Source organism: Neofelis nebulosa, chromosome X (genome assembly GCF_028018385.1).
Source record: "Neofelis nebulosa isolate mNeoNeb1 chromosome X, mNeoNeb1.pri, whole genome shotgun sequence".
In the NCBI taxonomy this organism is placed as follows: domain Eukaryota; kingdom Metazoa; phylum Chordata; class Mammalia; order Carnivora; family Felidae; genus Neofelis; species Neofelis nebulosa.
The window spans coordinates 88,508,406-88,525,076 of NC_080800.1; the positions used below are offsets into that span (position 1 = coordinate 88,508,406).

Here is a 16,671-nt window from a genome sequence, read left to right on the forward strand (position 1 = left end):
TGTCTTTTTCTGGTTTTGGCATCAGGGTAGGGCCAGCCTCACAAAATGAGTTTGGAAGTATTCCCTCCTTTTCAGTCTTTTGGAAGAGTTTAAGAAAAATTGGCTTCTGAAATTACTTTTAAAAAGAATAAAGTTAATTAAAAGAATGAACTTAAAGTTAATTCTTTAAAAGAAGTTAATTCTTTTTAAAATGTTTGATAGAATTCACCAGTGATTCCATCTGGACCTAGACTTTTTTGTTGTTGTTGGGAGTTTTTTTTTTTTTTTTTTTGATTACTGATTCAATCTCCTTACTAGTTATACTTCTGTTCAGATTTTCTGTTTCTTCACGATTCACTATTGATAAGTCATATGTATTGAGGAATTTAACCATTTCTTCTAGTTTGTCCATTTTGTTGGCTTACAATTGTTCGTAGTAGTTTCTTATAGACCTTTTAATTTCTGTGCCATTGGTTGTGATATCTCCTCTTTCATATCTGATTTTATTTAGCTGGGTATTCTCTTTTCTTACCTATTGTAGCTAAAGATATGTCAATTTTGTTGGTCTTTTTATTTTATTTATTTCTTTTTAAAAATTTATTCATTTATTTTGAGAGACAGCAGCATGAGTGGGGGAGGGGTAGAGAAAGGGAGAAAGAGAATCCCAAGCAGGTTTGGTGATGTCAGCATATGGGGCCTGATGTGGGCCTCAGATCTCACAAACTGTGAGATAATGACCTGAGCCAAAATCAAAAGTCAGATGCTTAACCGAGCCACCCAGGTGCCCCTTGTTGATCTTTTTAAAAAAAACACCTATTAGTAATTAATAAACATCTAGCCAGACTCACCAAAAAATAAAAAATAAATAAAATAAGGGAGGGAAGGAGGGAGGGAGGGAGGGAGAGAGAGAGAGAGAGAGAGAGAGAAAGGACTCAAACAAAATCACAAACCAAAGAGGAGAAATAGCAACCAACACCACAGAAACACAAGCAATTTTAAGAGAATGTTATGAAAAACTATATGCCAACAATTTAGGCAGCCTAGAAAAATGGATGAATTCCTAGAAACATGTAACCTAAAAAAACTGAAGCAGGAAGAAATAGAAAATTTGAACAGATTGATTACCAGCAAGGAGATTGAATCAGGAATCAAAAAACTCCCAACAAACAGAAGTTTAGGTCCAGACAGCTTCACAGGCAAATTCTACCAAACATTTAAAGAAGAGTTAATACCTATACTTCTCAAACTATTCTAAAAAATAAAAGAAGAAGGAAAACTTCCAAATTCATTCTATGAAGACAGTATCACCCTGATACCAAAACCAGATAAAAATACCACACACACACGAAAAGAGAGAACTATAGGCCAATATCTCTGATGAACATAGATGCAAAAATCCTCAACAAGATACTAGCAAACTGAATCCAACAATACATTAAAAAAATCATTCACTATGATCAAGTGGGATTTATTCCTGGGATAGAAGTGCAGTTCAGTATTCACAAATCAATCGACGGGATGCATCACATGAATAAGAGAAAGGATAAAAACCATATGATTATTTCAGTAGATGCAGACAAAGCATTGCACAAAGTACAATGTATACTCATGTCTAAAAGCCAAAACAAGCTTGAAAAAGAAAAGCAAAGCTGGAGGCATCACAATTCTGGACTTCAAGTTATATTACACAAAGCTGTATCCATCAAGACAGTATGGAATTGGCACAAAATAGACACATAGATCAATGGAACAGAATTAAAAAAAACAGAAATAAACCCACAATTATATGATCAATTAATCTTTGACAAAGCAAGAAAGAACATCCAATGGGAAAAAGATAGTTTCTTCAATAAATGGTATTGGGAAAACTGGTCTGCTACATGCAAAAGAATGAAAATAGATCACTTTCTTACAACATACACAAAAATAAACTCAAAATGGATTGAAGACCCAAATTTGAGACCTGAAACCATAAAAGTCATAGAAGAGAGCACAGGCAGTAATGTCTCTGACATCAGCCATAATAACATTTTTCTAGATATGTCTCCTGAGGCAAGGGAAATAAAAGTAAAAATAAATTTTGGGGACTACATCAGAATAAAGTGCTTCTGCACAGCAAAAGAAACAATAAACAAAACTAGAAGGCAACCTACTGAATGGGAGAAGATTGTTTGCAAATGACACATCCAATAAAGGGTTAGTATACAAAAAAAAATTAAGAACTTAGTATACAAAAAAATAATCCAATTCAAAAAGGAGAAGACATGAACAGAAATTTCTCCAAATAAGATCTACAGATGGCCAACAGACACATGAAAAATGTTCAGCATTGCTTGTCATCAGGGAAATGCATATTGAAACCATGATGAGGGGTGTCTGGGTGGCTCAGTTGGTTAAGTGTCTGACTTCAGCTCAGGTCATGATCTCACAGCCTGGGGATTCTAGCCCCGCGTTGGACTCTGTGCTGACAGCTCAGAGCCTGACTCCTGATTCAGATTCTCTCTCTCTCTCTCTCTCTCTCTCTCTCCCCTTCATCTGGTCACACTCTGTCTCTCCCTCAAAAATAAATGAAGATTAAAAGTTAAAAAAAGAAAACATAATGAGATATCACCTCAGACCTGTCAGAATGGTTAAAATCAAAAACACAAGAAACAACAAGTGTTGGTGAGGATGCAGAGAAAGGGGAACCCTTGTGCACTGTCGGTGGGAATGCAAACTGGTGCAGCCACTCTGGAAAAGAGTATGCAGTTTCCTCAAAAAGTTAAAAATAGAACTACCCTATGATCCAGTAATTAACTACTGTGTATTTACCCAAAAAATACAAAAACACTAATTCAAAGAGATATACGCACCCTTCTGTGTCTAGCAACATTATTTATAATAGCCAAGATATCGAAGCAGCCCAAGCGTCCATCAGTAGATGAATGGATAAAGAAGTGATGCACACACACACACACACACACACACTGGAATATTCAGCCATAAAAAAGAATGAAGTCTTGCCATTTGCAGCATCATGGATGTAGCTAGAGAGTATAATGTGAAATAAGTCAAAAAGACAAATACTATATGATTTCATTCATATGTGGAATTTAAGAAACAAAGCAAAGGAGCAATGGGAGAAAAAAAGAGAGAGAGAGACAAACCAAAAAATAGACTCTTAACTCTAGAGAACACACTGATGGTTACCAGAGAGGAAGTGGGTGGGTGGATAGGTGAAATAGGTAATGGGAATCAAAGAGGGCACTTGTGATGAGTACTGGATGATGTATGGAATTGTTGAATCACTATATTGTACAATTGAAACTAATAAACTAATATAACACTATGTGTTAACTGTACTGGAATTAAAATAAAAACTTAATAAAATTTTTTTTTCTTGGGTGATTTAATTAAATGTATTATCTCACTGTTGGTTTCTGTTGATGGTCTTTTCTCACTCAAGTTGAGATGTTCCTGACTTTTTGTATGATGAGTGATTTTCTGTTGTATACTGGACATTTCAAGTATTATGTTATGAGACTCTGGATCTTATTTCAATCTTCTGTTTTAGCAGGTCTCTTCTGAGACTGCTCTAATGAGGGAATGGGGGCATGACTTCATTATTGCCAGATGGGAGTGGGAGTCAAGGTTTCCCACTTACCATTCATTGATACTGGGGTAGGAATAGGGGCATCTCATTATTACTGGGCAGGGGTAGAATTTCAGGCTCTCCCTAGGCTTCTGCTGACAGAACCCTGGCTTGGAGAGAGAATAACATCTTGCTATTGCTTATGGGCTCTTTTACCATCGTGTTCTGGGGGCTTTGTTACTGGCTGGCAGGGATGAAAGTTCCAGATACCCACTAAGCCTTTTCTGAAACCACCTCAGAGAGAGGGGGAGGAGGGTGTGTGACTCTTTACTGCCAGATGAAGGTGGAAGTCTAGGCTCTGCACTTGGTCTTTGCTGATGGGTGTGGAGTAGGGCCATGGTTTTTCCTGTGGCATTTGGCTAAAGTACAGAAGTTATTGTCTAAAAGATTTCTGTCTTGCTAGGCTACCACTTTCTGTTCCTTTGGCTAGAGCTTTTCTGGGGTCTGTTTTTGTCTGCAGCCATTGGTATCTCTGGGTTGCTGGCTTCTCCATCACTGGGTCCAGGATGTATTACTCAAAAACAAAACCCAAGGAACTTACTTAGGTCTTGAGGTCCCTAGCCAGACTGTCTTCTCTCTACCTTTCAGAGTTATATAATATACAAAACATTATATGATATAAATACATGTATATATATATAATAATGTCCACTGTTTTTGTATATTATATATACACATATATAAAACGTCCAGTGTTTTTTTTCCAGCCATATTTATTGGAAAAAGTAAAAAAAAGTATGTTTATTCTATCTTTTCTTGGAATCAGAAGATGTATAAGTGGTTACTTAAAGAAACCATGAATACTGTTAGTGATAGCCTTTTTCCCTGTAAAAATCTAGTTAAGAATGGATAAAATTTCTCTGACTCCTACCCCCATGGTATACTACTTTTTAATTTTAGCTATTTTTACACTGTGGTAAAGAGCACATGACAAAAATATTACTATCTTGACTAATTTTAAGTGTGTAGTTCAGAAGTGTTAAATATACTCACATTATCATGAAATAGACCTCTAGAACTTTTTCATGTTGAAAATCTGAAGCTCTATACCTACTAAACAGCAACTTCCTTTTTTTTTCTAGTCCTTGGAAATCACCATTCTACTTTCTGTTTCTATAAATTTGACTAGTTTAGATATCTTATATAAAGTGGAATGATACAGTATCATTGTATCATTTGTCCTTCTTTGACTGGCTCTGAACATTCATCCACAATATGAATGAATTTGACTGGTCCTCAACATTCATCCATTTTGTAGCATATGTCATATTTCCTTCCTTTTTAAGGCAGAATAACATTTTTGTGTGTGTGTGTGTGTGTGTGTGTGTGTGTGTGTGTGTGTTTATCCCTTCATCCTCTGATGGACATTTGGATTGCTTCTACCTTTTGGCTACTGAGAATAATGCCGCTATGGAAATGTGTGTTCAAATGTCTCTTCGAGACCCTGATTTCAATTCTTTTAAATATATATTCAGAAATGGAATTTCTGGATCATAAAGCAGTTCTATTTTTAATTTTTTGAGGAACCTCCAATATTGCTTTCCAATGTGGTTGCACCATTTTACAATCCTACCAACAATGTACAAGGCTTCCAGTTTCTCTATATCCTTGATAACACTTGTTATTTTCTGTAGCCATCCTAATGGGTATGAGGTGATAGCTCATTGAAGTTTTGCTTTACACTTCTCTGATGATTAGCGATGTTGAACATTTTTGATATGCTTGTTGGTCATTTATGTATCTGTCTATCTTGTCCATTTAAAAAAATAAGATCATTTGATTTTTGTCTTTGAATTATAAGAGTTCGTGATATGTTCTAGATATGAATCCCTTAATGGATGTATTATTTGCAAATATTTTCTCTCATTCCATAGGTTGCCTTTTCAATGTGATGTACTTTTAATGCACAAAAGTTTTGAAGTTTGCTGCAGTCGCGTTTGTCTATTTTTGCTTTTCTTACTTGTCCTTTTGGTGTCATATCCAAGAAATCATTGCCACGTCCAATGTCATGAACCTTTTCCTCTATGGTTTCTTCTAGGCATTTTATACTTTTAGATCTTGTGTTTAGGTTTTTAATTCATTTTAAATTAATTTCTGTATATGGTGTATGATAAGGGTCCAACTTCATTCTTTTGCATGTGGATGCCCAGTTTTCCCAATACCATTTGTTGAAGAGACTGTCTTTTTCTCATTGAGTTGTCTTGTCACCCTTGTCCAAGACCATTCGACCATATATATACACAACGGTTTATTTCCCAGCTCTCTAGTCTATTCTGTTAGTCTATTTGTTTGTCTTGATGCCAGTATCATACTGTTTTGATTACTGTAGCTTTGAAATATATTTTGAAAGTGTGAGTCTTCCAACTTTGTTTTCTTAAAAAATTGTTTTGGCTATTTAGACTTCCTTGAGATTCCTTATGAATTTATCTAGTTCTGAAAAAAATCCATTGGGATTTTGAGGGATTGTGTTGACTCTGTAAATTGTTTTGGGTAGTATGGATATCTTAACAACATTAAGTCTTTCCATCCGAGAATGCAGGTGTCTTTCCATTTATTTGTGCCATCTTTAATTTCTTTCAGTAATGTTTTGTAGTTTCCCATTGGCACACTTCTGTTTACTAAATAAAAGTAGGCTATCAAGTAAAATACTTTGATAAACCCTGCTTTTCCAGTAATTTCAGAGTGCAGAACTATGGATGGGGTGCCATCCATTGTTCCCACAAATTATTTGCTGCTTGGCAGAATTGCTGCCTATACCGGGAACTCTGCTTATTCAGACATGGAAGCTTTAGTTAGTATGTACCTATGGTGCAATAGAAAGGGGGACAGGATCTGCATCCCATCTTTGTCTTTATTCACTATCATTATATTTCCCTTTAAACTAGTCCTGTTTAGTGACTCTAAACTGGAGGCCCTGGCACAATTGCTTAAGGGTGGCAATAGAGAAAGCTAGAACCAGGCTTTGGATGGAGAGAGACTTCAAAGCAAACCCAACCCTGAGCCCTGCCTCCTCCATGAAGCCTTGTTTAATTATGCTATCGCATGCTTATCTCCTTTCTCTGACGTCCCAATAACACTTGTGTCTATTACACAACCAGCCTTCATCTCATCTTACTGAGTAGAGTAAGACCTCAGTTACCTAACTCTTTCTGGGGAAAAGGCATTTTTAGTAACCTGTTTTCAAAAATGGCTCATGATTTCCTTTGTTTGAGCACCATAAGCTTTTAATATTCTGTCATGAATAGAATTCTCCAAAAAGAAAAAAAAAACTAACCTAGAGACAATTTAGTCCTCTGATTTCTTTTTAAATTGTTTTTTTTAACGTTTATTTATTTTTGAGACAGAGAGAGACAGAGCATGAACGGGGGAGGGGCAGAGAGAGAGGGAGACACAGAATCCGAAACAGGCTCCAGGCTCTGAGCCATCAGCCCAGAGCCTGACGCGGGGCTCGAACTCACGGACCGCGAGATCGTGACCTGAGCCGAAGTCGGACGCTTAACCGACTGAGCCACCCAGGCGCCCCAGTCCTCTGATTTCTTATACAGCATTTATAGGCATAATTTAATTAATTAAGGATCATTGTTATGACTATCAGTTATTGCTTGCTATAATACAGTGGTATTCTAAGGCCTATTGAAATGTGATTTAATGTTTGTTCCCCACATTTAATGGTCCCAGGCCATTTAGTCTGTGTGTGTGTGTGTGTGTGTGTTAATCCGTATTAGTTTTTTATTATATTCTGTCTGTTTTCTTGTCAGTTGGCCCTTCTTGTTGCTGTCAATCTACTTTTGTAAAATCAGGTTTTATTCCCTAGCTCAGAAGGCTCAAGGAAAATTTCTTAACTGGGACTTGATGCCTGAAGGGAGTGCTTTTCAAGGATCTTGAAAGTTTCCAGATTTACCTTCTGTAGTCTGTTTTGTTTGTTTATTGGTAGGTTTGTTCTAGTTTGGAGAACTTAACTGTGGGACTAAGAACAAAATCTCCAGGAACAGGAACCACTGGGGTCCTTGAAACCAAAATCACCGTAATTTTTCCTTCTGTCAAGCCTCTCTCGCTCACACTGCATGACTCTCCAGACATTTCCTGCTGGATCAGCTGGAAAGAGTAGTTGGTGACAGGAAGCATTTTGAGGCAACTCTGGCCTATATCACTTCCTGTCATCAGAGAAACAAACTTCAAAAGGTGACACTTAAGAAAAGGCACTTTCTATTTGGGGCTCTGTGACAAGGAGTACTCCAAGTTCTGACAAAGAATATGGGGAATATGTATTTTAATTTTTTTAATGTTTATTTATTTTTGAGAGACAGGGAGAAAGCGTGAGCAGGGGAGGAACAGAGAGAGAGGTTGACATAGAATCCAAAGCAGACTCCAGGCTTTGAGCTGTCAGCACAGAGTCCCACACGGGGCTTGAACTTGTGAACCATGAGATCATGACCTGAGCAGAAGTCAGATGTTCAACCGACTGAACCACCCAGGCGCCCCTAGAGTAGGGAGTGTTTTTTAAGTTTTGCTACCATAGTCTCAGTAGATGGAAGAAAGTAGAAATGGGAACCGCCTTTAGGGGAAGTTATTGTGAAGTTCATGATGGAGAGGGGGAGCTATGGCATGGGTGTTGTAGAAGCAGTTCAAAGTTCTAGAAGTGTGAACTGAATATAATGGATATTACATAGCTAGAAATACACCAAAAAGTCATAGTTGGGAAAAGCAAGGCAGACAGTTATTCACTGTACTTCCTTGTACACATCTATTTTCAGTATTCATTATTGTAGAATTGTTTCAACTTTTCAGAGATGTTAGAATGTGAGTGCAGTTGCTGATCCTAATTCTCTGGTGAAATGTAAGACAGGTGAGACTGAGGTTACAAGCTTTGAAATTTAAGTAAATTTTCTATTAGCCACAACCAGGCACAAGTTCTAATGAAACACTTAGCTTTGGGATATTGACACTTACTTAAAGTGTACAAAGCACTTTGACAGTCATTCTCTCATTTGATCCTCACCATAGCCCGGGGGGGGGGGGGAAGGTATTATCTACATTTTATGGATAAGGAAAGGGAATCTTAGTTTAAAAGAATAGCCCAGGGTGACTTGCATGGTAAAAGGCAGAGCAGAAATAGAACCTAGCTCTTCTAATTCATAGGCCAGTATTTTCTTAAGTCTACAATGCTTTCTTTCACTAAGATTTTGGGGGAAATTCAATATATATTTCTCTTATGAAGACAAGCTAATGCTATAGTAGAAAAGAATAATTAATAAATTTTTGAATTTCTAATCAAAGTGGACCTGAAAAGTAGATAGCATTTTGGAATGTTGTAAGTTGAAAAATCCAGTAAGTTAGCCTTACATCTAAATAATATCTGAAGCCCCAAACTGCTTTCACTGGGATTCGATGTGTGTGTGTTCAGAGACGTGCGACAAATTTAGAACTCTATCTCTACTCCTGATAACAGAAGAATATTTTGTTATTAGCATAATATTGATCTAATCGCCAATAATCTATACCAGAAATAAATCCAGTATGGAGACTCAACTTTTTCTTTTTGCTTGAATTGAAGTATTCTTTACACACAGTTAAGTGCACAAATCTTAAGTGTACAGCTCAGTTAAATGTTATATATGTGCACCCTCCACCCAGATTAAGATCAAGAGCATTTCTTCCTTCCACCCCACCCTGAAGTTTCCCTCTTGCCTCCCAGCCAACATCACCTCCCAAAGGTAACAACAGAATCCAAAGCAGCCTCCAGGCTCTTAAGCTGTCAGCACAGAGCCTGATGTGGGGCTCAAATTCACGAATGCCAGATCATGACCTGAGCCGAAGTTGGATGCTAATCGACTGAGCCACCCAGGTACCCTTGTAACAACTCTTCTGACCATTATTATCATAGATTAGTTTTGCCTGATTTCAGACTTTATATAAACAGAATAATATTCTAGGTATTATTTTGTGTCTGGCTTCCTTTGCTTTAACATGTCCATGTGATTCATCTATGTTTTATACATAATATTAGTTATTTTTTGTTGCTATGTACCATTCCCATGTATGATCCACCACAATTTATCCATTTCCCACGTCTTAGTCTATTCAGGCTGCTGTAACAAAATTTCGTACACCAGATGGCTTAAACAACAAACATTTATTTCTCACAGTTCTGGAGGCTGGGAAATCCAAGTTCATGGCACCAGCAGGTTTGATATCTGGTGAGGTCTCTTTTTCTGGCTTGCAGATGGCCACCTTGTTGTGTCCTCACATAATGGAGAAAGATCATCTCTCTGGTGTCTCTTCTTACTAGGGGACTAATCCCACTCATTGGGATTCTATCCTCATGACCTAATTACCACCCAAAGGCACACCTCCAAATACCATCACATTGGGGATTAGGGCTTCAACATAGGAATTTTGGGAGAACACGAACACTGTGTTGGTAGCGCCACATTGATGGACATTTGGATTGTTTCTAAGTTTTGGATATTATGAATAAAGCTTCTATGAACATTTTTGGCCATATCTGTTGGTGGACAAAAGCAATCATTTTTCTTGGGTATAAACCTAGGAGTAGAGTCACTAGGGTAGGTGCAATAAAAGACATTTTTAACTTAGAATAAGGTAATTTAGTATTAATGAAAGAACTGATGGCTGAGCATTTTATAAGAAAACCCACTTCATTAAGAGCCACTTTCAGGGGCGCCTGGGTGGCGCAGTCGGTTAAGCGTCTGACTTCAGCCAGGTCACGATCTCGCGGTCTGTGAGTTCGAGCCCCGTGTCAGGCTCTGGGCTGATGGCTCGGAGCCTGGAGCCTGTTTCCGATTCTGTGTCTCCCTCTCTCTCTGCCCCTCCCCCGTTCATGCTCTGTCTCTCTCTGTCCCAAAAAAAAAAAAAAAAAAAAAGTTGAAAAAAAAATTAAAAAAAAAAAGAGCCACTTTCAGAGTTAAAAGATGGATCTGTGTTTTGTTTAGCAGATCAAGATTCTCTGCTTGTCCAATATTAGTATTTTTTGCTGTGGTTGGTGGGTTGGGTCTTTCATGCTCTTGGGTAGATAGGTATGTATTTTCCTGGTATCTGGAACATAGAGTACATGTCAGGGATGAGGAACCATTTTATTGCAAGCTGTATCTTTTTTAGATGGGGTAAAATTTGTCTTTTTTGGGGCAACATGGCTCAAATAATTATAAAATAATGTTGGAAAATCAAGTTCACTTTACAGAAATTTGCCTTAGGATTAACTTGGAATACATCTTTTGTTTTGAAAGTGAAGGTACATGTATAATTTTATGTAATCCCAAAACTTAACTCTGGCAGTATAATTTTACATTACATCGAAGGTAAAGAATTTTTAAACATCATATGTCTGCTGGCAACATTTACTAATGAAGTGTGATGTTGAAAGGGTATGGGGAAAATTCCCGTGGTCTGGGAAGCGAGTGAGGTGATGGTAAACAGAGGAGAAAACTGGGAAAGTACTCTAAATGAAGAGTCCTGTTCCTGGAAAGGACTCAAGAGCCTCTCCCATTGTGCTGTACCACTAAGCATGTCACAAGACAGAGACCAGACCCACCTTAACCCCTTCCTTGACAAAGATGGTCACTTCAGGTTTTGGTGTGTGTGTGTGTGTGTGTGTGTGTGTTTTAACAATTTAATTTGATAATGAATGTTAAAAAAAAACATCAACTAGGATTTGCATTACAGGTGATTACTTGTTGCACTGTTTCTATTCTGCTAATGTACGAGATACCCAGAGTTCCTCCTCGGTGTATTTGAATGTGTTCAGGGGCTCCATGAAGCCTACGTTGAGTCCAGAACCCTTACTAAGGCTTCCAAGGCCAACATCTCCTAGGCTTGTTTGCCTCTCCAGCTTCAACCCCTGACAGTTTCCATATGGAATCGCTGTTCCACAGTCTCTCAGTCTTTGGTGTTTTGGTCCAAGCTTCTCCTCTGCCTGGAATATCCTTCTCTTGCCATATTTGCTTAACTCTCATCATTTAAGGCTAAGCCCTGTCATCACCTCTCTTCCCAGAGCCTTCTCTGTACTCTAGGCTGGCTTAGATGATCCTCTGCTGTGCTTCCTTAGCTCCCTGTACAGACACAGACCGTATCATATAAAAATGAATTCTCTTTCTATCTTCCCATTAGACTTGGAATTGCTTAACATGTGTTACTCTCCCCAGGGCCTAGCACAATGCCAGTCATATGGTAGGTACTCTGCAAAGGATTATTAAATTGCATTTGCATAAACATATAAACCAGCATTTGGACTTTTATCACTGTGTTCATTCATTCAATAAACATTTGATAGACCTTGGGGGACAACTTATTGCAAGGCACTATGATTGGAGCTTTAGAGGATATGGAGATAAACACAGTGTGTCCTAGGATGAGAGTTCATTCCAATGGCAGAGAGCTGACAAGCCTGCGAATAACACTAACCTAGAGAGCAAAGTGCCCAGTGCCATAAAAGAAGTTAAAATAAGGGACTTTAGAAGCTTAGAAGAAGGAAAAAGTATTTCTTGGTGGCAAAATTGAGGAAGAAGGGTTCACAGAGAAAGTAGCATTTGAGGTAGGACTTAAGTGTTTAACTAGGACATGAATGAGCCAGGAGCCTCCAATGTATCATGTGGTTTATTTTTGGCTAAAAAGAGTACATATCTTGAAGGAGTAATGAGCAGTGGGGAACAAATACAAATAAATGTAGGAGGTGGTCATATTGGAGAGAGTCTTAAATGCCAGGCTGATGAGTTTGTATTTGATTCCTATCAGTTGGAGCAATCTTGGAAGCCCATGGAAGTTTCTGAGCAGCTCAGTGACACAACTGAAGAGATCTTTTATGATTAGTCTGGTAATGGCGTCTTTTAGTATTTCCTTAGTAAATATTAACTAATTAATTACCAATAATTACTTTTACTAAATAGTGTGGAAAAACTTCAAGGCCTGTAGCTCCTTGACCTTTTTGCATGAGTCCTTTCTCATTGGAAATCTAGATGAGGTAAGAAATCATATGACCAATTAGTTCTGAGAAATGAACACTGAAATTGACAGAGGAAGGAAACACTTGCAAGACAGAAATGGCTCATAAAAATGCATAGATGTATAAAGAGTTGTTTGCTTAGGAACCGTGTCCAAAACATTGCCTTCAGCCATCTGGAAAAATCCGGACACACTATATGAATTATATTGTTAATATTTATTCCTTTGGGGTAGTTTAGATCATTTCCAGTTAAAAATAATTATAGTGTTCAAACCTCAGACTGTCTACTCTTACTCTCTCTTATAAACAGTGGGTACTGCATTGTCAGTTTGTTTTATAGTATGTTATATAACCAGAACATCTGATTTGTTGCCACCTTAGGCCAGGCCTTTAACACTTGATGCCTGGATTATTACAACAACTTTCTCGTTGGTGTGCCATCTCCAGTGCCTCAGATCCAGCTTTTGTCCTAACAGCAAGCTACTCTCCATCCAGTATAGTGGGAAGTATAGTGGGGAGTATACTGGATCAAGAGTTAGATTAACTTGAATCCTTGTTCTACTTCGCACTAGCTATATGACTCTGAACAAGTTTTATCACTTCTCTGAGTCTCAGTTCCTTCAACTCCAAACTGTAAGTAATGATCTCTGCCCTATCTCAAGGGCTATCTCAAGGATCACGTGAAAGAACTCTGAAAACTGTCAATGGCTTTACTCTACTGGCTGGCTTTCCCCCTCTACAATCCAGTCCCAAGCCACCTCTCTAATCTCATTGCTCACTATTCTCCAGAATTTACCCTGTCTCTGATACATACATATTTAATAGTACTCCTCTGATCTGGAATATTCTCCTATCTTATCTCTGCTCATCCTAATGGAAGCAATAATTTAAGGACCAGTTAAAATCCTATACCCTCTTTGAAATCTTGATGGCTCCAATGCTCATTTGATTTCCCCCTTTTCTGAATTTTTATAGCATTCAGTTATTATCAATACTTGCTTATGTATTGCCTTTTATTATTAGATCTTTCATTTTCATAAGGCTCATATCTTTAGATATTATGCTTTTCTGATGTCTTAGGTTGCTCATTTAACACATAGTGAATATTTATGAGGATATTTCCTCTGTATCCATCACAGAACCAAGTACAGAACTTAAATAAATAATTGTTGGCTCATTTATTTAGAAATTCACATACAGACTCTCTTGACAAGTGAATCCATCTTCTCTTCCCAGAGCTTAAAGTACTCCTCCTAACAACCCACCCTACCTCTACCTCCTACAGAACCATAAATAGGTTGTTAAGATAGGTCTGCCCAATAGAACTTGCTGTGATGATGGAGCTATCCTATAGCTGTGCTGTCCAGTATGGTAGCCAGTAGCCACATGTGGCTGTTGAGTGCTTGAAATGTGGCTAGTGCAACTGAGTAACTTAAATTTTAGTTGTATTTAATTTGAATACATTTAAATGTAAACAGCTGCATGTAGCTAGTGGCTACTGTATGGACAATATAGGTTAGACCACTGGCTTTCAAGCTTTTTTGATCCAACAATACAATGGGAAATACATTTTATATTTCAACCTAATTTATATACACACAAGTTTTGTGAAATGATATTAATCCTTATTATGTATGATATATTGTAATATTTTCTGTTCTATTTAATTTCATTTTTTAAAGCTTATTTATTTATTTTGAGAGAATGAGCAGGGGAGGGGCACAGAGAGAGGGAGAGAGAGAGAGAGAAAGAGAGAGAATCCCAAGCAGGCAACTTGCTGACAGCACAGAGCCCGATGCAGGGCTTGAACTCACAAGCTGTGAGATAATGACCTGAGCTGAAACCAAGAATCGGATGTTTAACTGAATGAGCCACCCAAATGCCCCTATTTAAAATTTCTTTAAATGTTTATTTAGTTTTGAGTGAGAGAGAGACCGAATGTGAGTGGGGGAGGGGCAGAGAGAGAGGGAGACACAGAATTCGAAGCAGGCTCCAGGCTCTGAGCTGTCAGTACAGAGCCCGATGCGGGGTTTGAACTCAAGAACTGCCAGCTCATGACCTGAGCCAAAGTCGAACGCTCAACCGACTGAGCCACCCAGGCACCCCTCAAGTGCCCCTATTTAATTTCATTTTTTAAATATGCTGATTTCAACCCACTATATAGATTTCAAAGCCCACTGATAAGTTATGATGTGCTGTTTGAAAAACACACTGCTCATTTTATAGATGGAGAATCTAAGGCCCAAAGAAGTGCAGTAAGTTCTCAAAGGTCCCATAGCTAGTTAGTGGCAGGGTAGGATTAGAAACTACATTTTAGGTTTCCTAGGCTAGGGCTGTTTTTAAGAGGGGTGAAGAGTGATCCCTCCTTCTCTTCATCTGCCAAAAAAACCCCACATTTTTTATGTAGAGCAAAATTATTTGATACACTCTTCATTTTGGCTAAATACTGTCATGATATCGTGCTCCCTACATGAATCATGAGCTCTATATTTGAGTATTCCTTCTCTTTTAGCTTGGGTACTATCCAAAATCAAAGATACAATGCCACAGGGGCTTTTTTGGACCCACTGTATGATGTGGCAGTGGCACTAATGTGCATCTGTACTCCTGGTGAATACAACCACACTTCCCACTTAACAGTTTGATTCTTAACAACAAAACCTGTTGATAAATAATCAAGGTGATTCTTACCTCAGCTTGTGGGATAGTTACCACAAGTCTTGAATTATAAAACCAATAAAATGTTTTTATCCATCCATCCATCCATCCATCCATCCATCCATCCAATGTCCTACCTTCTTTGTATGTCTTATAAACAAAGATAAGCTTTATAAAAGTGACATCTTGGGGCACCTGGGTGGCTCAGTCAGTTGAGTGTCCAACTTCAGCTCAGGTCATGATCTTGCAGTCTGTGAGTTTGAGCCCCGCATCGGGCTCTGTGCTGACAGCTCCGAGCCTGGAGCCTGCTTTGGTTTCTGTGTCTCCCTCGCTCTGTGCCCCTCCCCCGCTCATGCTCTGTTTCTCTCTCTGTCAAAAATAAATAAACATTAAAAAAATTTTTTTTTAAAAAGTGACATCCTTTTCTTCTGAAAAAATGCATCTCTCCAAAAAGAGCAGAGTTACCTTATCAAAAGCAAAAACAGGCAGCAATTTAGAGGTGATGTATGTGTAAGGTAGATCCTGCCTTCCTCACCAGTTTGTGCATGGGATCCCATTTCTTCATGGATATCTCTTTTTTTTAAGTTTATTTATTTATTTTAAGAGAGATAAGGAGAGCTGTGAAGGGGGAGAGAGAGAGAGAGAGAGAGAGAGAGAGAGAGAGAGAGAGAGAAAGAGAAAGAGAATCCCAAGCAGGCTCTGCACTCAAACCCACAAACCATGAGATCATGACCTGAACTGAAACCAAGAGCTGGGCGCTTAACCCACTGAGCCACCCAGGTGCCCCTCCTCATGGATATTTCTGAATGCATTTCAGTCAGCAGATAGCAGACAATAATTTATCCTTAAGTGAGAACAACAACAAAAATATACTTAAAAGGGCAATAAGTTTTTCAAAAGAATCACTTTAAAGGAAAACCAAAGAGTCCAATTTTGCCTTATGTTTGATTCTTGCCATCATTGTGTCAGTAAGATGAAGTGACTGAATTCTATAAGATATGTTGTGTTTTGTGGGGCCAAGCTATCAATGGCCTGGCTGATTTTTCTAGCTGAAAAGTAAGGAGTACTTTCATTTAACACTCATTTACCAATAGTCCCTTGCCAAACAGACTGGTTAACCCTTTGCTGACTTGCCCTACAGTGGGTCAGGTGCAGCCTCCTATGCTACACCACCACCAGTACTAGTCAGTTAAATAGAATCTTAGAAAGTCATAAAGTCTAGCTGAATGATAACCCTTCGGCTAAGAGTCTATATGGTAAGTCTAAAATGATAAAGGGCGTCAAATTTTTTACTGGTCTGTAGAGAAAGGATGCATGTCTTTCACATTATTTGACCACCCAGCATTGCTAGAATTTGACTTGCTGAATACATTCAAGAAAACTTTCAGTTTGGGACATGAAAATCCCCCATGGAAATAATGAGAAATGATGTCCAGTTCTCTAT

At 38.2% G+C, this 16,671-nt stretch overlaps 1 protein-coding gene across 2 annotated transcripts in view; it reads left to right on the forward strand.

Moving 5' to 3' along the window:
• Positions 1–16,671, forward strand: part of ATG4A (autophagy related 4A cysteine peptidase) — a 56,488-nt gene that overhangs the window by 12,331 nt on the left and 27,486 nt on the right. The window contains exon 1 of one of the 2 annotated variants that reach the window (XM_058714251.1): positions 12,419–12,440. The exons of the other annotated variant lie outside the window; for it this stretch is intronic. The gene's annotated coding sequence lies outside the window, so the exon portion shown is untranslated. Of the gene's footprint in view, positions 1–12,418; positions 12,441–16,671 lie in introns of those variants that run through there. 2 annotated transcript variants of the gene reach the window in all.